This window comes from Ictalurus furcatus, chromosome 17 (assembly GCF_023375685.1).
Source record: "Ictalurus furcatus strain D&B chromosome 17, Billie_1.0, whole genome shotgun sequence".
In the NCBI taxonomy this organism is placed as follows: Eukaryota; Metazoa; Chordata; class Actinopteri; order Siluriformes; family Ictaluridae; genus Ictalurus; species Ictalurus furcatus.
The window spans coordinates 25880808-25907786 of record NC_071271.1 but is presented as its reverse complement, the minus strand read 5'-3'; the positions used below and the strand labels follow the sequence as shown (position 1 = coordinate 25907786).

General features: G+C 42.8%; 1 protein-coding gene across 4 annotated transcripts in view; it reads right to left on the bottom strand.

Annotated features, from left to right (window-relative positions):
• fam110b (family with sequence similarity 110 member B) overlaps window positions 1-21961 on the bottom strand; it is a 35670-nt gene extending 13709 nt beyond the window's left edge. For 2 of the 4 annotated variants that reach the window (XR_008388247.1, XM_053646821.1), the window contains exon 1: window positions 21465-21961. The gene's annotated coding sequence lies outside the window, so the exon portion shown is untranslated. Of the gene's footprint in view, window positions 1-12014; window positions 12480-13045; window positions 16366-19045; window positions 20270-21464 lie in introns of those variants that run through there. The other 2 variants (XM_053646822.1, XM_053646823.1) reach the window with 2 other exon arrangements.
• Between the last annotated feature and the right edge of the window lie 5018 nt (window positions 21962-26979).

The following is a 26979-nucleotide window of genomic DNA, read 5'->3' as shown; positions in this document are numbered from 1 at the left end:
TGTAGTGTATACTGTAGTGTATACTGTTGTGTATGCTGTAGTGTGTAGTGTATGCTGCAGTATACACTGTAGTGTGTAGTATGCTGTAGTGTATGCTGTAGTGTATGCTGTAGTGTATGCTGTAGTGTGTAGTGTATGCTGTAGTGTATGCTGTAGTGTATACTGTATACTGTAGTGTGTAGTGTATGCTGCAGTATATACTGTAGTGTGTAGTATGCTGTAGTGTATACTGTAGTGTATGCTGTAGTGTGTAGTGTATGCTGTAGTGTGTAGTGTATGCTGTAGTGTATACTGTAGTGTGTAGTGTATGCTGTAGTGTATACTGTAGTGTGTAGTGTATGCTGTAGTGTATACTGTAGTGTATGCTGTAGTGTGTAGTGTATGCTGTAGTGTATACTGTAGTGTGTAGTGTATGCTGTATTGTGTGCTGTAGTGTATACTGTAGTGTGTAGTATGCTGTAGTGTATACTGTAGTGTATGCTGTAGTGTGTAGTGTATGCTGTAGTGTGTAGTGTATGCTGTAGTGTATACTGTAGTGTGTAGTGTATGCTGTAGTGTATACTGTAGTGTATGCTGTAGTGTGTAGTGTATGCTGTAGTGTATACTGTAGTGTGTAGTGTATGCTGTATTGTGTGCTGTAGTGTATACTGTAGTGTGTAGTATGCTGTAGTGTATACTGTAGTGTATGCTGTAGTGTGTAGTGTATGCTGTAGTGTGTAGTGTATGCTGTAGTGTATACTGTAGTGTGTAGTGTATGCTGTAGTGTATACTGTAGTGTATGCTGTAGTGTGTAGTGTATGCTGTAGTGTATACTGTAGTGTGTAGTGTATGCTGTATTGTGTGCTGTAGTGTATACTGTAGTGTGTAGTATGCTGTAGTGTATACTGTAGTGTATGCTGTAGTGTGTAGTGTATGCTGTAGTGTGTAGTGTATGCTGTAGTGTATACTGTAGTGTGTAGTGTATGCTGTAGTGTATACTGTAGTGTGTAGTGTATGCTGTAGTGTATGCTGTAGTGTATACTGTAGTGTGTAGTGTATACTGTAGTGTGTAGTGTATGCTGTAGTGTGTGCTGTAGTGTGTGCTGCAGTATATACTGTAGTGTGTAGTGTGCTGTAGTGTATGTTGTAGTGTATACTCTAGTGTATAGTGTAGTAAACTGAGTGCTGTAGGCTACAGTTTGGATGCAACTCTCTCTCACTGCCCACAAGCGAGTGACCTGGCGTATCGCTGGAGTGAACGCAGTATCAGGTTTAAATCTGAATGTAGACGGCGGCTCTGCGTTATGCGCCAGACGTGTATGCTTGTTCTGTTGTAGACTCTTTAGTTTATCAAGCAATCTACAAGGAGTTTTATCCTTTAAAGTATACACATTTGTTTGACTGTAGATCCTTTACTTTCTAAAAGTAACAGGGATTTAGTTCCCCCCCTTGTTCTGAACAGGTTTAATGGCCAGCTGCAGAGAGAGAGTTTTGTATTCAGGAGATCCTTCGCTCAGACTCACAGCTTCATTTATTTCGGAGTGAAATCCCAGCGGCCTCTCTGGCGATATTGTTCCTAAACAATCCCTCGTCTCGCAGATCGCTCGCGGCGCCGTAACGCTGTCCCCCGCTTGTCTCGCACGTTAATAACGCCGTGTGTAAATCACAGGTTTATATTAATGCACTCATCCTAATAAGTTATCGTTTCTATAGTAACAGCTCATTTATTTAAAAAAAAAAAAAAAAAAAAAAAAAAAAAAAAAAAAAAAAAAAAAAAACCTCTCTATGTTAATCTTTTCTTTTCCTCCCCTGATAAAGGACTCTGAGTGTAGTCAGAATGGAGAAGGGAAGTAAAAAGGTAAGTAATTTGGTGTGTAAAGTCATTTTGGATGGAGCTCATAATGAGCTGATGAGGGGCTACAGTATGGAGGAGTTGATGAGGACCTGACGGGGAGATATGGAGGAGATATGGAGGAGCTATGGAGGAGCTGACGAGGAGATATAGAGGAGATATGGAGGAGCTGACAGGGAGATATGGAGGCGATATGGAGAAGCTGACAGGGAGATATGGAGAAGCTGACGGGGAGACATGGAGGAGATATGGAGAAGCTGAGGAGAAGCTGACAGGGAGACATGGAGGAGATATGGAGAAGCTGAGGAGAAGCTGACAGGGAGACATGGAGGAGATATGGAGAAGCTGACAGGGAGACATGGAGGAGATATGGAGAAGCTGATGGGGAGATATGGAGGCGATATGGAGAAGCTGACAGGGAGATATGGAGAAGCTGACGGGGAGACATGGAGGAGATATGGAGAAGCTGAGGAGAAGCTGACCGGGAGACATGGAGGAGATATGGAGAAGCTGACGGGGAGACATGGAGGAGATATGGAGAAGCTGATGGGGAGATATGGAGGAGATATGGAGGAGCTGATGGGGAGATAAGGAGGAGATATGGAGGAGCTGACGGGGAGATACGGAGGAGCTGACGGGGAGATACGGAGGAGCTGACGGGGAGATACGGAGGAGCTGACGGGGAGATACGGAGGAGATATGGAGGAGCTGACGGGGAGATATGGAGGAGCTGACGGGGAGATACAGAGGAGATATGGAGGAGCTGACGGGGAGATATGGAGAAGCTGACGGGGAGATACGGAGGAGATATGGAGGAGCTGACGGGGAGATATGGAGGAGCTGACAGGGAGATATGGAGATATGGAGATATGGAGGAGCTGACGGGGAGATACGGAGGAGATATGGAGGAGCTGACGGGGAGATATGGAGGAGCTGACGGGGAGATATGGAGGAGCTGACGGGGAGATATGGAGGAGATATGGAGGAGCTGACGGGGAGATGATTTAACCTCATACAGTTTACTTGAAACTGTACTAAACTCTAAGGTCGTTTGGCGCAGGAGACCGAGCGTCCTCAGTGTATCGAGAAGCAAGACATCCATCAGGAGACACACAGTGCTCCTTCCAACACACACACACACACACACACACACACACACACAGTGCTCCTTCCAACACACGCACACACACACACACACACACACACACACACACACACACACACACACAGAGTGTTCCTTCCAACGTAAACACTGTCTCCACTCCTTTAATGAATCTCTGTAATTCTGTTAGTAAAGGCATCACTTCATCACACACACACACACACACACACACTCCCTGTGTTGCACATTGTCTAGCGTCAGCTGATATGCACTCACTCCCGGTCCTGTGTGTGTGTGTGTGTGTGTGTGTGTGTGTGTGTGTGTGTGTGTGTGTGTGTGTGTGTGTGTGTGTGAGAGAGAGAGAGAGTGAGAGTGAGACACACAGACATATGGGGTGGACAGAGAGGGAATTTTGCTGAATAAGGACTGCAGTAGTGCTGACTGCTGCATCATGCTTTCTGAAGTGTTCATCTTCATGTGACACACACACACACACACACACACACACACACACACACACACACACACACACACACACACACACACCAAGGCCATGAGCTCCTGCGCTCATACCTTCCACAAGTACATGTATTGGACATGTACATTACAAATAAAAAAAGTAGTAAGATGAGAGAAATACTATAAACACTACTCTCTCTCTCTTTTTTAATGAATACTTTTGTGTAAACTGAAACACTGGATCAGTGGTTTATAAACTGCAGAAATAAATGAAGTGTAACTCCACAGCGACGTAACTCTGGAGAAAAACAGAACGTGACCTGAAAATATCAGACATGCAGATGCGTGTGATTCAGACACAGTTCCACTAAAACTATCACTTTTCTGTTATAGAGCACGTTATACACGCCGACTGATGAAACCGAAATCGTAAAGAGGTGAACCGGCACCAGGATCAAGCGGCCAATCAACAATCAGTGTTTTAACGAACGCCTGTGTGATTGGTAAAGCAAGTATAAAGTAAGCCTCAACAAAGAATAAATGAAAGTATAAACTTTTTTTTTAGGGATCGAAAAAAAATAGAACTAATACAGCCTATTATCGCTAACCTAGCTAACTTACATACAGGTACGTCTCAAAAAATTAAATATTCTAGATTCATTAAATAAAGTGAAATATTTCGAGCCTGTTTTTGTTTTAATCTCGATGATTACAGCTCACAGAAATAAAAAATCCAGCATCTCAAAATATCAGAATAAAGAATTTATAATACAGAAATGTCGACCTTCTGAAAAGTATGCTAATTTATGCGCTGATACTCGGTCGGGGTTTTAATCCTTTCGCAGGAATGACTGCATCAGTGCGGCGTGGCATGGAGGCGATCAGCCTGTGGCACTGCTGAGGTGTTCTGGAAGCCCAGGTTGCTTTGATAGCGGTCTTCAGCTCGTCTGTATTGTCGGGTCTGGTGTCTCTCGTAGATTCTCTATGGGGTTCGGGTCAGGCGAGTCGGCTGGACGATCAAGCACAGTAACACCATGGTCACAAACCAGTTACTAGAAGTTTTGGCACTGTGGGCAGGTGCAGAGTCCTGCTGGAAAAGGAAAATCAGCATCTCCATAAAGCTCGTCAGCAGATGGAAGCATGAAGTATCTAAAATCTCCTGGTAGACGCTGCATGGACTCTCGACTTGAGAAAACACACTGGACCAACACCAGCAGATGACATGGCAACCCAAATCATCACTGACTGTGGAAACTTCACACTGGACTTCAAGCAGCTTGGATTCTGTTCCTCTATTCCTAGATAAGCTAGTTAGTTGACGTTAAATTGAGATACCGTGACTGAACTTGCGTTAGTATCTAATGTGGCTTGGTAGCTAAAGAAAGTTTCGCAGTGTTCACATGTAACGTCTGTTTCTGATGAAAACCGCTGACCAAAGTGTTGTATACATACATAATATAACATTATATATATTATTACTTTTCATAAAACATTATTCCAAAATGCAGTTCAGAGCGGCCTGAAAGAATCTTTATGTCTTTTGGTTGCACTTTCACAATAAATGACTTGTGTATTTCAACTTGTGTATAAATTAAAGGAAATCCACATATATTCTCCTTTAAATCTCACACATGTTCCTGGTGAAATGAAGACTTTTGACTGTAAGGACAGTAAGTGTTGGCAGCTTCCTTTCACAAATATGGCAAGGATAAAAAAAAAAAAAATGTAAATAACGAATAATAAAATGAATGATATAGATGTTCTGGGAGCATTTTGATGAGGAGGCTGTTTTAATAAATCATCCTCTTCACGTGACCCAAGTTAATGAATAATCTTTATCAAATTAATGCAGGTTTATTATTAAACTCCCGATATATGTACACTGCATCAGCTATTGCATTAAAACCACCTGCCTAATATTGTGTAGGTCCTCTCCTTGTGCCTCTAAAACAGCTCGGAGTCGTCGAGGCGTGGACTCCACAAGACCTCTGAAGGTGTGCTGTGGGATCTGTGGGATCTGTGACCAAGACAGCAGCAGATCCTTTAAGTCCTGTAAGTTGCTAAGTGGGGCCTCCACCTCACATCTGGATCAGACTTGTTTGTCCAGAACTTCCCACAGACGCTGGATCGGATTGAGCTGTGGGGAATTCACAGAATGAGTCGATACCTTAAACTCTTTCATGTTCCTCAAGCCGTTCCGAGCAGTGTTTGCGGTGCATCATGGCGCATCATCCTGCGTTAAGGAACACCGTTAACATGAAGGTGTGTACTCGGTCTGCAGCGATGTTCATGTAGGTGGTACGTGTTGAAGTAACATCCATATTAAAGAGCGACATAAAGCAGCGTTAAACCTAAACCTACATCTTCACCTTGAACGCTGGAGACTCCTTCCATACACGCTACATAAACATCTCCTGAAGAAATCCTCGCTGTATCAGCACTTTCTACAAATCCCCTTATTATTAGCCAGGCACGTCCCTGTGAACGAGCCGTTACTATAGAAACGATAATGTAACAGCACGAGCGCGTGAATACTGTATAAACCTGCGCTACTGAAATCAACACCTCCTGACCAATCACGATCCAGAACTCAGCAGCGCCGTGCGAGACGTGTAAGCGGATTTAAAAGCACGGTTGGTTGTAAACCCGGTCCGCCGAATGCAGGTGCCTGCGATGTCTGGAGGATTTTGGGGTCAAACAGCAGCAGTGACTTATCTCGATCCCGAAAGTGTTTCATTAACACAACCCGCTGTACAAACAAACAAACAAATAAATAAATAAAGCGTTGTAGTCTCGCTTCTCCATCTCAATACACACACCTCTAAAATCAGGGCATTGTGACAGGCTTCTGAGGCAAATCACTGACACACACACACACACACACACACACACACACACACACACACACACACACACACACAAAGAAAGGAGAAAGCATCAGACACAACATCCACACCATATGGACTACACCTCCTGCTGCGATTCTGTTACTCCGTATTAGGAGTGTGGTAAACGTTAGGACACTGCTGGTTGCACCACACTGATATTAAACTCCGGATTCTGATTGGTCGTCAGGTGCTGCTCCATTTTTTCTAACAGCAGCTCGGACGCTAGCGCAGGTTTATATTAACGCGCTCGCTCGAATACGTTATGGTTTCTATAGTAACAGCTCCTCCACAGGGACGTGTTCTTGATGTGGTATTTTATAGTTTTCTGTAAAAGGAGAAATGTGTTTATGTAACGTTGATGGAAGGAGTCTCCAGTGTCAGTGCTTTGGAACAGTCAGAGGTAAATTAACACAAGAGTGTCTTCTCGTAACATGGAACACATGTGATCGTATTTAAATGTAAGTTCTAAAGCTTATTAAGTAACGATTACAGGTTTCCTCATGGATGTGGAAGGTCTTAATGATGTATCGTTTCACCTGATCAAATCTAAACACACGTCATCTGCTCGCTGCGCGTCCTTTACTCATCCGGGATGAATCACTGACGGTAATAACAACCATCACACACGCCACTTCACACAAGTGCTGCAGCCCCGCTGTGTACTGACCTTTACTGGGGCGTCGGGTGCGTGCGTGCACGCTCACACACACACACACACACACAGGGCGGTGGACGGAACGCAGAATTACAGCCAGCCAGCCGTGTTATCAACTGAGTGCTGGAGTCAACTCACACACACTGGGCTTGCGACCAAAACACACACACTCGCTCTGTCTCCTTTCTCTCGCTCTGTCTCCTTTCTCTCGCTCTGTCTTCTCTCTCTCTCTCTCTCGTCAGTCCGCAGAGGGAGTTGCAGAATATCGGCCATGTTAAATTTTCGTACACGAATTCTTTTAAGTACACTATACGACAAAACACTTCATCCACCACACACTCATGACTACACACACATCACCACACACACACACACACACACACACACACACACACACACACACAGGTCATGTGTATTTGTAGATTATCATCGTCTTCATCTGAGATTATCATTAAGACATGGATATAGTTACATTTGGCTTAGATAAATGACAATTAAGCTTGACCTAGGCCAACACAACCTAACTTCAACCCCCACACCCTCAACCCTCACCCCTCACAACCCCCACATCCGCACAACCCCCACACCCTCACAACCCCCACACCCTCACAATCCCCACACCCTCAACCATCACAACCCCCACATCCGCACAACCCCCACACCCTCACAACCCCCACACCCTCAACCCTCACAAACTCACAACCCCCACACCCTCACAATGCCCACATCCACACAACCCCCACACCCTCAACCCTCACAAACTCAGAACCCCCACACCCTCACAACCGCACAACCCCCACACCCTCACACCCTCAACCCTCACAATCCCCACACCCTCAACCATCACAACCCCCACACCCTCACAACCCCCACACCCTCACAACCCCCACACCCTCAACCCTCACAAACTCACAACCCCCACACCCTCACAACACCCACATCCGCACAACCCCCACACCCTCAACCCTCACAAACTCAGAACCCCCACACCCTCACAATCCCCACATCCGCACAACCCCCACACCCTCAACCCTCACAAACTCAGAACCCCCACACCCTCACAATCCCCACATCCACACAACCCCCACACCCTCAACCATCACAACCCCCACATCCACAACCATCACAAGCCCCACAACACCCACAACCTCAACCCCCACATCCGCACAACCCCCACACCCTCACAATCCCCACATCCACACCCTCAACCATCACAACCCCACAACACCCACAACCTCAACCCCCATATCCGCACAACCCCCACACCCTCAACCCTCACAAACTCACAACCCCCACACCCTCAACCCTCACAACCCCCACAATCCCCACATCCACAACCATCACAACCCCCACATCCACAACCATCACAACCCCCACAACCTCAACCCCCACACCCTCAACCATCAGAACCCCCACATCCGCACAACCGCCACAACCTCAACCCCCACAGCCGCCACAACCTCAACCCCCACATCCACAACCCCCACATCCGCACAACCCTCACACCTGCAAGCATCACAACCCCACATCCACAACCATCACAACCCCCACATCTGCACAACCCCCACAACCTCAACCCCCACATCCACAACTCCCACATCCACATCCGCACAACCCTCACAAACTCACAACCCCCACACCTGCAAGCATCACAACCCCCACATCTGCACAACCCCCACAACCTCAACCCCCACATCCGCACAACCCCCACAACCTCAACCCCCACATCCGCACAACCCCCACATCCTCACAACCCACACACCCTCAACCCTCACAAACTCACAACCCCCACCCATCACAACCCCCACAACCTCAACCCCCACATCCGCACAACCCCCACATCCGCCCACATCTGCACAACCCCCACAACACCGCCAACCTCAACCCCCACATCCGCACAACCCCCACACCCTCACAACACCGACAACCTCAAACCCCACATCCACACAACCCCCACACCCTCACAACACCGACAACCTCAAACCCCACATCCACACAACACCCACAACCTCAACCCCCACACATCCTCACAACCCCCACAACCTCAATCCCAACAATACAACACAACTGAACCTCAACCCCCAAGACCATAAGCCCCCATAACATCAACCCCCAAAGCCTCAACCATCAGATCTGCCACCCCTGCACTAAGGAATTTAGGCTTCTAGATAGAAACATTGGTTGTTCCTCTAGTGGAACCTTTAAAGTCTTCTCAACTTGGAAGCACACTCAAGTCTTCTATACTTTACCATTTCCCCACCCTAAAGCGTGTAACCCTGACCCCTGGCCTTAGCCCCGCAGCATCCTCGCATTAATGTCTAAGTGTTCTTAAAAGTTATAACAATTTTGTAGGGTTTAGTAAACATACAACAAACATTATTTTCCCACATCCTCAATCCTTATACTAACGGTTTATACGTCAAACCAAATCTGTGCATTGAGGAGCGTCCTCTCAAGTTCACCACCATTCCAAAACATTTCAAAACATCCTTCTAATATTTCCTGCATCACACTAGCGAGCACACCGAAATCTACTAGAGACATTTACTAAAGTTGGACGTGCCTGGATGTGTGTGTGTGTGTTTGCGAGAGAGTGAAAAACGGGAAGTCTGGGGCGAGTCAGAGCGTTTAATCCCTCCATAAGCCCAAAACATGCACCTTCTTTAGAGAGAGATTCTGACCGCAGGCTGCGATTCATCAGAGACACCAACGCTGGAAAAATCCGCAGCGCAGCAGAAGCTCCAGCTCACAGCGAGGCATGTTTCATAACGTTCTCCAGGAGGATTAAACCCGGCCTACATCATCCTGTTTATACGCATGCACACGCTCACACGTACAGAAGCAGGGACCTACTCAGGCCTGTATCTCCGAGCATGAAGATACAGATGAACTCGATCCAACCTGCACATGGAGAACTTCACTCCAACATTTATACACAAACACTCCCACCTTCTCCACTTCAGCTCTCGCATCCGTACCATCATTCCTTTATTCTTCTATGTGTCAGTTTCAGAGAGACCGCTCAATCCAACACGCATCACACACTAATGAATCAAACCTGATGCAAAACATAACATTACAAAATGAGAAATAACACAAAGTGTAGGTAAGTGAAGGAGAGATCTCAAATAAAAGAAAATAAATAATCAAGTCTATGGCCAAGCGTTAAATACATGATCTAGATGGACAGATAGATAGATAGATAGATAGACAGATAGATAGAGAGAGAAATAGACAGAAAATAAAAACCAGCAAAGTAATGAAAGAAAAAAGTAAGAAAAGAAAGAAAGAAAGAAGTTGAAAAGAGAAAGAAAGGAGTTGAGAGGAAAAATAAAAAGGAGCTGAAAAAGAAAAGCTGAAAAGAAAGAAAGAAAGAAAGAAAGAAAGAAAGAATGAAGTAAAAACCAGTTAAGACCAGTTTAAAATGATAAGTTGAGGGGTTTATAATGAACGTTTCTCTGTGCATTATTAAAAGGGTAAAAGAGTAAAAGTAAAAACTTTTGGGGATTTTGGAATCCAGTGAAGCAGCACCTCGTAACGAGACGTGAGGATTTACAGATCTGATCCCGAGCTTCTCAGTCCAATCCACAACACACATCATCTCTGTTTTTAGTCCAATCTTAAATTTCTGATTTCTTGACGGTAGTTTATCTGTAAACCTCGTCTCTCACTACTAAGCTAGTTAGCGATAATGTTAGCTAATCCTGCTAGTGTAAATAATAAAATGTCCTGCATCTGATCTAATAAAGGAGCAGAATCGTTCTTCGATCGATGAGGGGGAGGAAAAAAAACAAAAACAAACCAGACTCACGTGTTGAAGCTTGCCGTGTGGTCAGGACGGCGATGGCGAACTTAAAGAGCTGGCGTATGAGGAAGCACACAATCACAGTACACATGGCTCGACATATTTCACGGCACGTTCACCTTCGCAAAAACCTTCGCGGCTCTGCACCCGAGAGCGTCTCGCAGATAAAAGACCAAACACAGGGGGACGGCGGTTCACCTTCCGTTAGGCTAATCCAGTCAGAGCGACTTTGCTAAATCAGTGCGTCAGGAGCGGCTTACAGTGCTGGAGCAACATCATACAAACAATTCGTCTGGTCCACTGAAGTCATACACTCCCCTCCAAAACTATTGGAACAGCAAGGATGATTCATTCGATTTTGCTGTAGACTGAAGACATTTGGGTTTCGGAGAGCACTGTGCTGGTAGCTTAACAGAAATTATCACATTTTTCAAGCCCACGTATTGGAACCTGACTGGAATTAGCCATGCCGTAAAACAAATGCTAGCTATCTTTTAAACTTCATCAAAACGCCATCGTATGAGACGAACAGGAACTGGAAGGAAGGAGCGGAGAAAGAAAAAAGTTTGGAGGAAAGAAGTTAACAGTAGCTCAGAGGGAAAGTGGCACAAGTATAATGAGAGCTGGAAGCTGGGACATGTGTGAAGGTCTGAGAGTGAGTAGTGTGTGTGTGTGTGTGTGTGTGTGTGTATATATAATCCAGTCAGAGCAGCATGGACACCAGGTTCCTGCAGGATTAGCGAATCAGCAGCGCTCTCGCGGCCCAAAGTTCAGTTGAAGTCGGGCTAAACTCATAATCTCAAGCTTTATGACGACCTTCAGGGTGAAGAGAACGATTATAGAGCGATGACAGGAGAGGACGCCGAGGTGAAGGTCACGCAAAACGCTATCCCCCCCAAAGCATTAAAACCAGGAAAGGTGGTGCTCGGAGAGGAAATAAAAGTAGAGCGAGATGAAACGGAGCCCAGAAGCGAGTAAATCATGAGTCATCCTTAACCTCCGCAAGCACGAGTCAGTGAGCTGTGGAGAAAACTGTGAAGAATCTTAATCTAAACAACCACCAAAAAAAATATATATTTTCATTCTCCAAAGAGGATAAATGAGAAAAACAGCCTTGGACACAAAGCAGTATAGTACTGTCTAGATTTAAAATGATATTTACAGTTGTTTCAATGTGCGCCAAATCAACATCAGTGTTTATTTAAATTCATCTATAAAAAGTGCTGTGTTTAAAGGGTGGGGCTGAAGATAATAGGCACCAAAGACACACCTACCTTCACTGGAAAAAGACTGCAGAAGGACACGCCTACCTTCACTGGAAAGACTGCCCAAGGACACACCTACCTTCACTGGAAACACTGCCTAAGCACACACCTACTCCATGGGAAAGACTGCCCAAAGACACACCTGCCTTCACTGGAAACACTGCCCAAGGACACGCCCACTTCATGGGAAAGACTGCTCAAGATCACGCCTCATTCGGTGAGAATTACTGTCCCAGGCCACGCCTACAGCACTAGATCTGACAGGCACAGAAACCTGCCTCCATCAGTGAGACAGACTGACCAAGGACATGCCTCCGACTCTAGGACTGACAGGCACATGGGCACGCCTACTTCACTGGGAATGACGTACATATACACATACACACAGGTTGTATATGCAGACTCAAAGACGTACCTTCCGCGATCCGCAATCTGATGACATACAGGCTTCAGAAGTTTGTGCACCTCTGCATTCTCCAAAACAAAAACAATAATTCAAACATGAGCAGCATCTGTATACATACTGCAACACTTCGGGTATTTATGAGATTCAAATATAGCACAAAGACAAAATGTGGTTTACTCAGAAAGCTGTGTAATGACTGTTAACGTGGCAATTAATCACGATTCTGACAAGAGTGAGTCAGACCAGCGCTCGAGAATATGGATTTACAGAGAACAAGGAGGATGTTTTTAGAGCTGAATCAAAATACAGAGATTCGTGACTAATACAAGTGAAAAAGCACACGTTATTTTAATCTCAGGTTAGACATGCATCACCCAAAACAACCTAAACACATTAACGTGACCAGAACAGACCCTATTCTTCATCATCCTGATTCCGTATCAATAAAAGTCGAGTAAAAGGTCAGAGACACAGACATGACGTAGCGGTCCAGATTACTGAATAATACCATGAGGGTTTGGTTTAACCCACATTAACACTGTTAACCAGTCCGGACCGGGACAGAAAAATGTCTCAATGGCCAAAAGAAAGAAAAACACACTTATAATTATAAATATACCCCCTTCCACCTTACCCCTTGGCTGGTTTGGAGGATTTGGGTCACTCTAATCCTCCCATCAGACCGATCACGCACAGATCAGCAGTTCAGTGTTTACTTCACCAACCCTCACACTCATTTAAACCCAGCTTACAGTTCGGCTCTCCACTAATAGAAAGAACTAATATTAACTAATAGAAAGAAAAATCTTCTCAATGTATTCTTCTTCTTCTTCTTCATGGGCAAATCCATGCATCCCTGCTTTGCATCCAGTCTTTCTAGGACAGGTTCCAGATTCAACATACCCCTGAATTGGACAAGAGGGCACAAACAATGAATGAAGGGTTTTTTTTTTTGCTTTTAGTAAAATCTTGTAAGTGTTCAGAAACTATAACCCAAAAGCGACAGGGGGCCATTTATTTCCTTTGCCAGGCCATGACATGGGGACGTTTCCTGTTCTATTCTACACAGCAACAGGGCAACGAAGACACAAGGGGACATGGAACAGGAAGACAGAATAACATGGGAGACACGGCTAACGATGTGACACGGGTAGGCTGTCATGGCAACAAAAAGCACCAGGGTGACGAAGACAAGCGACGTGCGATAGAGAGACAAGACAACAATGAAATAATGTACGTAATAACGTACATACAGACTGACACAGACACAAATGACAGAATAAGGCAGGGACAGTGAGACAGAGCAACAATGAGACAAGCGACACAACAAGACAAGCAAACAGTTGACATGGCAACAACACGACAAGCCACAGGACAGCAGAGCAACAAGGCAGACGGGTGTAACAGTGTGACACTGGAGCAGGGCAACTGGGGGTCACAGCAACAAGCAACAAAGGAACGAGAGGCGGGGCCACGAGGAGGGTGAGAGGCGGGGCCACGGGGAGGGCGAGAGGCGGGGCCACGGGGAAAACATCACACCCATTCTACGATTTCTTATTAGAACTTAAAAATAAAAAGCTGAACAGGCCACACCTAGAAGCAACAAACCTGTCTAAATAAATAAATAAATAAAAATATATAAACACATCACCTAGTTCAGAGCTAAAAACAGTTCTCAGTAGTAAACTCAGGCTTTTGGACCGGACTATAAATAGCACTGCAGAGAAATGTGAAGAGCTTCATGAAGAGAAGCGAGAGTGTGTCGGCTGAAGGGAAAGCAGCAGACCTGCAGAACCATGAACACAACTAAAGCAGTCTTTTTTAAAAAAAAATAACAGACTATCAGGGTCTTAATAAAAATAAAAAGAAGCCAGCAAATACAAGTATAATCTGCAGGATCGATTTTAATAAGCTTTTATCATCATCATCATCCCATACATCTTCATGTTTACAGCTGGATGAAACAGAGCCTCGAGGGATAGACAGTGCAACAAGCACAACCTTACACAAGGTAATAACACGGTACGAGCAGAACCACACAATCCGATGATAAGAGAAGCGATTGATTCAGATGGATGTGATGTACAATAAGAACTGGGCTTTTATCAGAGTCAAAGATCAAACCAGGAAAAACTTCATTAACTGGAGAAATTAAAGTAGAAGCAGCAGCAGAAGAACTGGAGGCCACATGTGATCATACATAAATCAGAGGAAGGTGGACATCGTGCCTGATTGTGGAAGAGGAACGAGGCTTGGCACTCGATCCAGGCTCCTGTAGGGCACGGCGGTCGGTGCCATCTGTCGAGCGGTTCGCACTCTCAGCAGTGTCCACGGGCTTTAATCCTCCTTCTTCTGAACCTGGTGCTGGATCCGGATTCTTCCAACAAGCATGCCAGCAGGATCTGGTAATCAAGACCTACTCTGCCTCCTCGTGCCTGCGGATGGGTCAGCGAGTCTTTCTGTCCTCATGGCAGAATCAGGAGGTCCGATCGGCGACGTACGACCCAATACCGCGACGAGGAAATGTCGGGTAACTCAGCAACTGGATTCCAGTCCAGCGTGGGAATGTTGGAAAACTGTATCTAATAGACTCGTCAAGATAAACCATATTATTGTCATTTTAAGACCCTTTTATGCCACCGATATAATTACGATATAATAGCAGAATAACGCAAGTGCGTCCGTTCAAACAGCAATGAACTTTTAATACTTAAGAATATTCAGTCACTCGTACTGGAAAATCAAAAAACCTGTCGAATTTGTCTTCTGACAAAAATATTGATATTTTTATCGATATAGTGCGTCGTTAATATCCAGCGTGTCATTTTTTCAGCAGTGTGTTTGAATTAAAGTGCACCTATTATGGTTTTTCAGATATTCCCTTTCATGTAGTGTGTCATAGAGCGGTTTGTGAATGTAAAACGTCTGCAAAGTTTAAAAAAATCAAAGTGCAGGACAAACGGAGTTATCGACTCCCAAAAAAAGGAACCGGTTCTGAACAGCTGAATCGACTCATTAGTGATTCCAGACTTTACCTACGTAGGTTTATAACGAAAAACCCCGCCTCTGGTCTTCATCGGCTGCTGGCTGACAGACGGAGCCGAAACTCGTTACGGTAGTGGGAGTTTCCTTTCTGAAACACACTGTCAGTGGTAGACCAATCACAACAGACCGGGACAGCTGACCAATCAGAGCAGAGTATGCTCTCTGAAAGGAGGAGTTTAGAACGAATCGTTTAGAACGGATCATTGAACCATTCGTTTGTGACACTGGGGGAAAAAAGTTAACGCTGCAGTTTAAATGATGAGCACGTTAAAGTGTATTTTGATCTCGGATGCGTGTAAATGTATTGTAGGAGATGTTTACAACAAAATTAGTCACGTTTCAAAACCATAACAGGTGCACTTTAAAATCAGTGCTAGTGCTAGTACACGTCTAAAACTCGAACAGTTTCTGCATCCGAACATGCGTTTTTATCTCCAGTTCGAGGAATATACGGAGTCGGAATTTTAATCCGAGAACTCTGGAGCAGACGAGAGGACTGCGGCTAAAACGCTGGCAACGTTGGGATGAATTGCATCATCACACAGTTCAGAGCCGTTCCTCTAGGTACGTAGGTGAGGTATAAACACAGTGGCAAGCGCCTTTATAGGAAAGTCATCCTGTTCAGGGTGGTGCGATCAAGCGGCGCTACCGTCAACACTCCTACGTTGATTATTTTCCCTTAACAGCACGTCCTCAAGTGGTTTATTCCTCTCGTGCTTCTTCTATTTACGAACGATGACCGTTTATAAACGAAAACATCGTGTTACACTTTTATCAGTTTAAACAAACATTTCCTTTCAGTGTTCAGAAACAAGTTAGTTCCAGTTCTCACTGACGTCACAGGAGATATAAACATTAAAGTTCCGTCACCAGCCTTTAATCTTCCCTTTCTCTCGATGACTTAAAAAAAAAAAAAAAAAAAAAAAAAAAAAAAAACCCGCCACGAAGCGTAAACTCGTCTGTCCTGAAGATTAAAGTTACAGCTTTACCTCTAAATCTTCCAAAGCGCCGACACTGGAGACTCCTTCCGTTTAACGTGCACAATATCAAAGATTTGATCATATATCAACTTGACAAATCGCTATGAACGAGCCGTTGCTATAGAAACTGTAATGCGTTAATATAAACCTGTGCTACGGAGCCGCTGTAGAACTGTAGACAGTGATTCAACACCTGACCACCAATGACAATCCAGAATTCTATAGCGCTGTGGTATGAAAAAAAATGGTTTACAACTGAATTACTGTAATATTTTATTTATTTTTATTTTTTAAAAACGACTACGTTCTGCCTTTCCCTCTCTCTCTCTCTCCTGTGACTGACGGCAGTCCTGGTCTGACTCGGACGAGACAGGAATATCTGTTTAACGTGACGTCTAACAGGAGTGTATCCGTGTACTCATACACAGGGGTGAGACCGTCGCGTTGGGATTAGTGTGTGTACGAGTCGTGTCTAAAAGCCAAAAAGATGGGTTCTGCTCACTCACCTGATACACAGGAGGACAGGAGGACGCGAGAGAATCCTGGAACGTCCGGAATATCTGCTCAGATGCCACCGGCGAAAAATGCTGACCACACGGGCACGTACTTTACGTTTCAATTGTTTTCATGACAGGAATATTGAGAGTGATGCATATTGCAATGTGTCATATTCCTGATTAGCAAGACACACCTTCAATTGGGATTATGAAAAAAAACACTTTCCTGTTGTTATTTCTTACACACCATGCATGAAAAAGGGCACTCTGGGATGGGCAGGTGGCCCAAAAGCACACAAACACAAACACACACACACACACACACACGGGTACATTACCGAGGTCTGCTGGGGGTCGGGCTTTGCAGCTGCATCCCCCATTGATGTGAGGAATAAAGCAGATGGGTCTAAAACAACCCGAGAGAACACACACACACACACACACACACACACACACACACACACACACACACAGACTATAATGCCTTCACCACCAGTCGAGTTGTACGATCAAAGCAAGCGTATCGTACACTTCTACAGAGGTCTGTGCTAGATCAGATCAGACTTGCCAACCGTGCCAAACACAGAATGACGATGCTCCTGTGTACAAAGCGAGCTCCATGAAGACACGGTGTGTGAAGGTTGAAAGAAGGTAGAAGAACTCGAGTGTCGAACAGATCCCTGACCTCAACCCCACTGAACACCTTTGGGATGAAGTGGAACTGGAGTCTCCTCACATCAACATCAGCGCCTGACCTCAACCTCACTAACGCTCTCGTAGCTGAATGACCACCACAAATCCCCACAGCCACGTCCCCAAATCCCCACAGCCATGCCCCAAAATCCCCTCAGCCATGCCCCAAAATCCCCTCAGCCACACCCCCAAATCTAGTGGAAAGCCTTCCCAGAAGAGTGGAGCGCATTATAACAGGAAAGAAGGAATTAAGCTGGAAGGAGATGTTCAACAAGGACATCTCTATGTGATGGTCAGGGGTGCACATACTTTTGGCCTTATCGTGTGCTTAACGTTAGCTAAGTGGAACCTACACAGATTGATTGTTTTGAGCTCGTGAAAGTGAAATAAAAACATTCTTGGTTTTCCGAGACAGAAAGCAATGACGCTACGCCACGTCTTTCTGCGGGGAAGTCCAAGTCATACGGAGAGGATCAGACGATACATTACTTACGCCAGATCTCCTACGCCAAACGCCTGAAGCTTGGCAGGACTGCGTTACAGATACGTCTCCATCTCAGAAACACAAACATGGAGGAATTCAGTCTTAATAAAAGCCGTTTATTAAAAAGGTTCTTATCTTACACAGAAACGTTCTGCTGAACCTTTCGGTCAGGAAGGACACCGGCACCTCCAGAGGAACGCCTGAAGAACCCGAAGGAAGAGGAACTCGGCCTTAGAAAAATAAACGTTCCTTAAGGGTTCTTATCCATCACAAAACGTCCTCCAGAGAGACTGAAGAACCCGTAAGAGTTCTACATTTTTAAGACTGTAGATTGTCCGTGTCATGTTTTTGTTTGTCTCTCGGATCGCTCAGGAAAGATAAACAAAAACAAAAACACAGACACCATCTGAAATATTTCCTAAAATGTCAACGTCAGACATCTTTTTTAAAAAAAACTGTTCCTAAAGCAAAACTTGCAAGAAATGACATTTAAATAGTCAGAGCATTCTCAGTGAAACAAACAAACAAACAAACAAACAAACAAACATCTCATTTGCATTTTAGTCATCTATATTCATAAAGCCGACTGAAAACTTTGCTACGGTCCAGAATCGGACGCAACCACAAAGACAGCCACGACTGCGGTTTCACTTCTGCGGTCAAAACATCCCTCATGTGTCATAAACAATGAGCAAAACTAAACGCACCCCCACGTCCCTGGATTAGACTCAGCCTTCAGCTTGTAAATCACAGCGGATAAAAGCGTCTGCTAAATGAAGAAATGCAAATCGATACAATCTTCATTTAGTTCGACGCCTCACAAACCGCTCTGTGCGTGTGTGTGTGTTTCTGATGCCCAAAATGGAGACTCAGGCGTTCCTTTTCTTTTCTTTTTTTACAGAGGGAATCTGTCTGTCTGCATTTTCATCCATTACCTCTGAACACTGCTCGTTTCCGCATGACGCTTCTGCTTAAGTCATCATGGCATTCCGACTGTAATCGCACTCCACAAAAGAAACACACACACACACACACACACACACACACACACACACAGAGAGAGAGAGAGAGAGAGAGAGAGAGAGATCGGTGTTACAGCAGCCATGTGCCAAAAGTCAGTTATATGGCTTCATGTTCTCACATCTGTACGTGCTATGTCATGTGCTTTACATACTCTCCGTCATGTTTAACACGTGTATGTGTACTCTGACGCACTTTAAGTAACATTTTTAAGGCGGTCTATGTAGAGTTAAGAGTTAACAGGATGGTGTTAAAAAATTAGCACCCCGAAATGGATTACGTTCCTAGAACAGCACGTCCCCGAGTGTTTTATTTTACTGTATTAACAAACGGCATGTTGTACGTTTTATCCATTCGTAGTTACACACGCTCCTGCGAACGAGCCGTTACTATAGAAACGGCAACGCATTAATATAGAACGAGCGCGTTAACATAAACCTGTGATTTAGAGCCGCGATACCGTCAGGGCTGCTGTTCTAGAACACTAATCAACACCTTCCGACCGAATCACAACGGCGCCGTGGTGTAGTTTAAAGACGCCGGTCTATTTCTAGTGATCTCACATACTAACAGCGGTAAACAAACCAAGACGGCGCTTAAATGGAAAAGAAATATATTTATATTAGTCGAAACCTCAATCAGCATGTCCGTTCAGAAAGCATATCCCAGTTCTGTTGATCTATTTGAACAATTCACCTTCTAAACACACAGCTTTAAGCGCTAGTTAAAAATGTGGAAATTAAAACAGCAGTCTGTAATATTTAGAGCCCTCTGCTGGCTAGGAGAGTGGAATTATGACGATAAAATGAGTTGCAATTAAAACGGACATCAACCAACCCAACATCACTGCCTCCTTGAGTTGCTCTTTAAAGAGCTGAAACTGGGGCGGAGCTTATTTCAGGGCCAGAAAAAATGCAAACAGAAACCTGAATGAAAAAAAACCTAGCCAGATCAACAGCCCTGCAATAAAACAAATATGTTCTGATGTATTATTTTAAAGTTATATGATTGTTATGTATCTAGAAACACTTTAAATTTTATAAACTGCAGCTTTAACGATTCCCACACGTCAACAAAAGGCAAGAAATGACAGTGAGCATGGGAAACGCCCATAATTGGCACCTTTTATTCTATAAACTTGCTGCATTTCAGTATTATTATTATTATTATTATTATTATTATTATTATTATCGTCATTATTATTATTAATAATAATAATGATAATAATAATAATAAGGCATCACAACAATATATTGTCTCCCCTATAAAAGCTAGTTCTCTTTAGATTCTCCATGCTAAAAGAAGCCGAGATGAACTTCTCGTCCTGACACTAGTTGCTCTAACTGACAGAAATACGAGTCATGTTTCTCACACACCTTCCCCCCCACACACACCTCCCCCCCCCACACACACCCCAGGGCAGCAGAAGAACAAGGCCACACAGGACGTGTTCTGATTACAGCCATGATTTCAGACCTTGTGTGTTTTTGCCCCCGCCCCCCCCATCCATCCATATAGCCATTTTAATCCTAATACTCTGATGTAACTCTAAGGCCAGAAGCGTGGAGCTCCGTGTCAGGCACCGAGCTGCTGTCGAGAGTCAGAAGGTGCAGGAAGGTGTTTTCTCATGAGGCTTTGTGCTTGGGAACAGCTTGGTTCCTTCACCTCTTAGTTTCGTGTGACGGCATGTTTCCTTCACCTCGTGTGCACCCTCCGTCGAGTGCGCGACCCATTTTTCTTTCAGTAAGCTGAAACCTGAGTAAGATGTTAAACGTTTAGAAAAAAGGTGAGGAACCTTGAAAGGAACCTTGATGGAACCACATTATAATGCATTACATTATTATAGACAGATAGGTATCGATGATGTGCTGATATACGATGGACCTGGTGGTGCAAACATTCAACTCCAAACATCACCGCATACCTACAGGGGCTAAAATAAACCCCATCATCCAGCATGTGGAGGTTTTGGGTTAAAATGCACCATGACAGCAGCAGCAGTTATTGATCCTCCTTTAAGGGTGCAACAGCTCCCAGTCCAGCACACATGGAACCCAGAACCCATGCATGACCTGGATCAAGACCTGCTATGAACCATGCATATGTTAGTACACCCTCAGATGTCCAATCAGAGGTCAGAGTGTGAGGAAATCCACCTCTTCCACATCCTGATCCATTTCCATGGAATTATGGATGAGAGCAGATGAACAATAGAGGAGGATGGATGCATTGAAGCAGACACACGCCACTGGTTTCCTCTACTAAAAACAAACACCTCGCTGCCTGAATGAACTCGTCATCAAACTAAAACATTACACAAATTCATAAACTCACCTTAAGTGCGAAAAACAGATGAGCACAGACCCGAGGATGCTGGATGTTCCCTATTAACCGACTTCAGAGCCTTGGCTTTGGGCAGCAACAAACTGGCTTATTGAAGCCTTGCTGCATTGGGACTCTTCATTCTCAGCGAACTGAGGGGGGGATCAAAAACACAACCAATTTGATTACGTGTACATCACACATTTATCCTTATGTATCGAAGCCATAATTACTCATTAGTACACGTACTAAACACTACACACGCTTGTAATTTTTTAAACATACACCGATCCGGTTTAACGTTTTTCCCCCAAACGCGTCTCCCCTATTTCCCACAATCCCGCCGTCCGCATTTTTCTTAAAGGGCCCGCACACATTTTCCGCTCATGTCTCAATGCGCCGTGAGTAATCCAGCCTGAAGATTAGCATTTATTTATTTATTTAGTTATTGTTAACTTTCTAAATTTACAACTGCATATTTTATTTAGTTGTTATTTTTTTGTAGTGCAGGTCACCCTGTTAAAGCTGCTGTCAATCAATTTCACAATAATAGAATTTAGTAGCAGTTTTCCTGTAACTGTCTCTTTAACTGTGTTGAATTAACCCTGTAATTATCAGCCTAATCAATTTGTCAATCAAACCTTCTATCTTCTCTAACTAACTCTGAGTTTAACAGTTAAATGAGTTTTGAAGATGGAAGAGAGAGTCAAAGATGAGGTGTTAATCTGGAGAAAGATGGAGAGATTAGATCAGACTGAGCATATAGAATATGAATGGATGGATGGATGGATACTCAGATGGATGGAGGTATAATGAGCAGGTAACTGATGGAGAGAGAGAGAGATGTTTGGATGTATGGACTGGAGAATAGACAGATGGATGAAGTAGAAGAATATGAAGTATATGAAGTATAAGATTGGACGAGCACATGAACAGTGGTCTGTGGATGGATGCTGAGAATGTAGAGAAGGATGGATGAAGGACAGTGAGCAGGGAGAACATGGATGGAACATGGATGGATGGATACATGAATGGATGAGGTAGAAATGGATGGATAAACAGGTAAATGATGATCTGTGGAAGGTTGATGAGAATGTAGTGAAGTACAGATGAACGACAGTGAGCAGGGAGAATATAGATGGATGGATGGATGGATAGATGGATGAGGTAAAAATGGATGGATAAGCAAGTAAAAGATGATCTGTGGAAGGATGGATGAAGGACACTGAGCAGGTAGAACATGGATGGATGGATACATGAATGGATGAGGTAGAAAGGGATGAATAAACAGGTAAAGGATGATCTGTGGAAGGTTGATGAGAAGGTAGAGAAGGATGGATGAAGGACAGTGAGCAGGCAGAACATGGATGGATGGATGGATGAGGTAAATGTAGAGGGCTGAGCAGGTAAAATATGATTTATAATTGATGAGAGAGAAAAAGAGTAAGAAGATGTAGAAGGATGGATGGAGGGATTAACATTAAAGTATAAAAACAAACCAATAAATCTCATTTTCTTTAACATTTTAAGATCCATCCAGAAATTCTCACCATGTTCTCACGTTTCATTTCCCTTCTTTCATAAAACCGCATGAAGTCTGGATCTCAGAACATTCCCAGAATGTTTTTTCCCCACACATGGCCCTGTTTTGTTTTGTTTTCTGCAGTGTACATTTTTATGATATTTTCCTTATCACTACGAGAACGTTCCCCAGAGGGACATAAAAACAGCTCCCAGAGAATGTTATGTTGTTGTAAGCATTAAAAGGTGACGGAACATGCCGAACATCACTGTGAGCTGGAGAACGCTAAGCTGGATTTGAAGCGCTCACTGAAATGTTCTCACATGATTTAGGGAAGTTACAGCAGCGCTGCTCAGGGATAACGGCCTCGAGCTCTGGAAATTGTTTAGCCACGTTAAAGCTGACTATATTAGCCAACCAGGTATGCTAGCGTTTCTCCGCTGATTAGCATGCTAACCCCACTTACAATGATGATGCGGATCATTCTATCCACCCTCTAGCCGGTTTTCCCCTTGTATCTTTGCTTAATCCTTCGTTTCTTTTTGTGTTCAGAAGGTTATGAGTTCGAATCCCACTACTGAACCTTCTAGAAAGATCTTCAGCCTTGAATGGCTCAGCTCTGTGCCTGATCCGGAATTCTGTCTCACCTGGATAAAAGCTTCCAAATAAATAAATGTAATGTATTTTATCTCAAAAACACTATATGCTTATTTTATGATTATATACATTTAAAAAATTTTTTTATATATTTCTATAATTTTTTATTGCATTATATTAACATATTTATTCATTTACTTTATTCATTTATTACTTTAATTACTATTTTATTTTTATCTGCTATTATTTTCTGCTTCTTCAGTTACATAAATAAATAAACTTGAACTTTATTCTGTATTATTATGTAAACACATCAGCTCCCCGTACCTGTACTCATATATATATATATATATATATATATATATATATATATATACATATATATACAGTTGTGCCCAAAAGTTTGCATACCCCTTGCAGAATCCGCTAAATCTTAATACTGTTAACAAAATAAGACAGATCATAAAAATCCCATGTTGTTTATTTAGTTCTGTCCTGAATAAACTGTTTCACATAGCAGATGTTTACATATAGTCCACAAGACAAGGTAATGGCTGAATTTATAAAAATTACCCCGTTCAAAAGTTTACATACCCTTGATTCTTAATCTTGTGTGTCGTTACCTGGACTGTGTTTATGTTTTGTGAGAGTTGTTCCCGAGTCCCTTGTTTGTCCTGAGCAGTTAAACTGTTCACTGTTTTTCAGAAAAATCCTCCAGGTCCTGCACATTCTTTACTTTTCCAGCATCTTCTGCGTATTTGACCCCTTTCCAACAGCGGCTATATGATGTCGAGATCCGTTTTTTCACACTGAGGACTACTGAGGGACTCGTACACGACTATTACAAAAGGTGCAAACATTCACTGAAGCTCAAGAAGGCGACACGATGCGTTAAGAGCCAGGGGAGGGGGTGTAAACTTTTGAACAGGATGATGGGTGTAAATTGTTAAACAAAATCAACGGTTCCGGACTCAAAGTTTGGATGTAAGGATGTGCAATAATATCAACTTTTTGATGTGTCCCAATACACTTTTCTGAGATATTGTTGGTATTGTGATAGCTTTTTTTTTTTTTTTTTAAATCTTTTAAAATGTTTCTTTAATAACAATTACAAACTGTGATTGTGGAAGCAGCTGATTTGATGTTACAATTGCATACGGAATTTACTTTTTATACAGAGTTTTTTATTCTTCCTCCTTTTCAGTTAAGTGTTATGTCATTTGTTTTTGTTAACATTAAATAAAAGCATCATCAACCTCAAAAAAATGTTCATTTATGTAACACAACTATTTTGCTGTCAATTTGTTTTGGTGATGAAAAAGTCTTCGAGTATCGTGAGTAGCTTTTACACCAGATGAATTTTATTTTCTCTCTGTCTGACCACTGCTTTGGAACTGGGAACTGGTAATGACTAAATGAAGAGGGAAAAAACAAAGTTTCGGTATTATACCAGTACCCTGTGACACACTTATTCCACGGCACAGGAAACCTGCAGATAGAAAATCCTCAGCGTTGTTCAGGAGCTTCGTCTATAACATGGAAAGAGACTCGCTCTTCGCTCGCTTTAGAATGCACAAAGCTCGAGATGTTCTCCTGATTCAAAGCCGTGCAGTGAAAAAAAAGGAGGAACGACGTCGCTGTGAAAGGCACAACTGTTCACATCAGCGTCTCTGAACACTTTCACCTCCCAAACCTCCAACTGTTACCAAGCAACGGCTCAATGGAGCCAAATAACTGCGAGTCCTGTTGTCAGGCAGAAGCCGACCTGAAATCTCTTTCAAATATAATAATAATAATAATAATAATAATAATAATAATAACCATCATCATCATCTTTTATTTAGAACTTTTTTTTTATTGCGTCCAAAATCTCTAAATAATGTTTATTTGGAAATTTTAAACAATGACTACAGATTATAAATGAATAAACAGAGCTCCAGCACCAACGATCGGACCAGATTAAACATGTACAACTATAAAACATATTTGCGTAGTGATGTTCTGTGCTGTTGTCACACTCATGAAAGTTAAAATAAAATCCATCTGAATTACTGCTTCAAATTTTTAATAATCACACTTCACTTTCTGATGATGATCACAGACTCAATCATTTTACTCCTCCTAGAATCGCTACACTACAAAACTTCGTTCCCACACTCCATGACATTAAACACATGATGAGCTCGAACAAATTCCTTTTAAATAATATTCTAACAGCGTTCTACAATCAAATCATTTTAATACTGATTTTTTTTATTTAAAAAAAAAACTGATATTTAGTGGCACAGTTTTCATACTATGAATTGTTAAAATAATCCCACTTTTACTTGCACGTCCCAATTTACCCTTCTAACATATCTTTTTATATGAATTTATATGAAACATGCCCTAATTTACTGTCATATGCATCTAATTGACATAAAACATGCTCAAATCATGTTCATTTACATCTAATTTACATGAGACATGCTCTAATTTACATCATATTTGCATTAGACACGCCTCAATCTTACTATATACATCTAATTTACAAAAGACACCACTATTTAACCTAATATAACATTAGACATGGCCCAGTTTATCTAATTTACACAAGAAACACCCCATTTATCCTCATATACATTTAATTTACATGAGACACACCCCAATTTAATCTTCGTATACATTTAATTTACATGAGACACGCCCCAATTTAATCTTCATATACATTTAATTTACATGAGACACGCCCCAATTTAATCTTCATATACATTTAATTTACATGAGACACACCCCAATGCACCCTAATATGCATCTAATTTACATGAGACATGCCCCAATGTCTCCTAATATGCATAACATTTACATTACACATGGCCCAACTTCTTCTTATATACTATTTATCTAATTTACATGAGACATGCCCCAATGTATCCTAACATACATCGAATGTACATAAGATACACCACAATTTAATCCTAATATGCATCTAATTTACATGTGACACTCCCAAATCAGATTTACAATATACAAGCCCCAAGTTATCAAAATATTCATCTAATGTATATGAGACATGCCTTAATTCATCCTAATATACACTTAATTTACGTGAGACACGCCCTAATGTCTCCTGATACGCATACAATTTACATTAGACATGGCCCAACTTGTCCTTATATACTGTTAATCTAATTTACATGAGACACGCCCCAATTTACCCTAATATGCATCAATGTATATGATACACCACAATTTAATCCTAATATGCATCTAATTTACATGAGACACGCCCCAATTTACCCTAATATGCATCAATGTATATGATACACCACAATTTAATCCTAATATGCATCTAATTTACATGAGACACGTCCCAATTTATCCTAAAATACATCAGATTTGCGTTGTACATGCCCCAATTTACCCTCA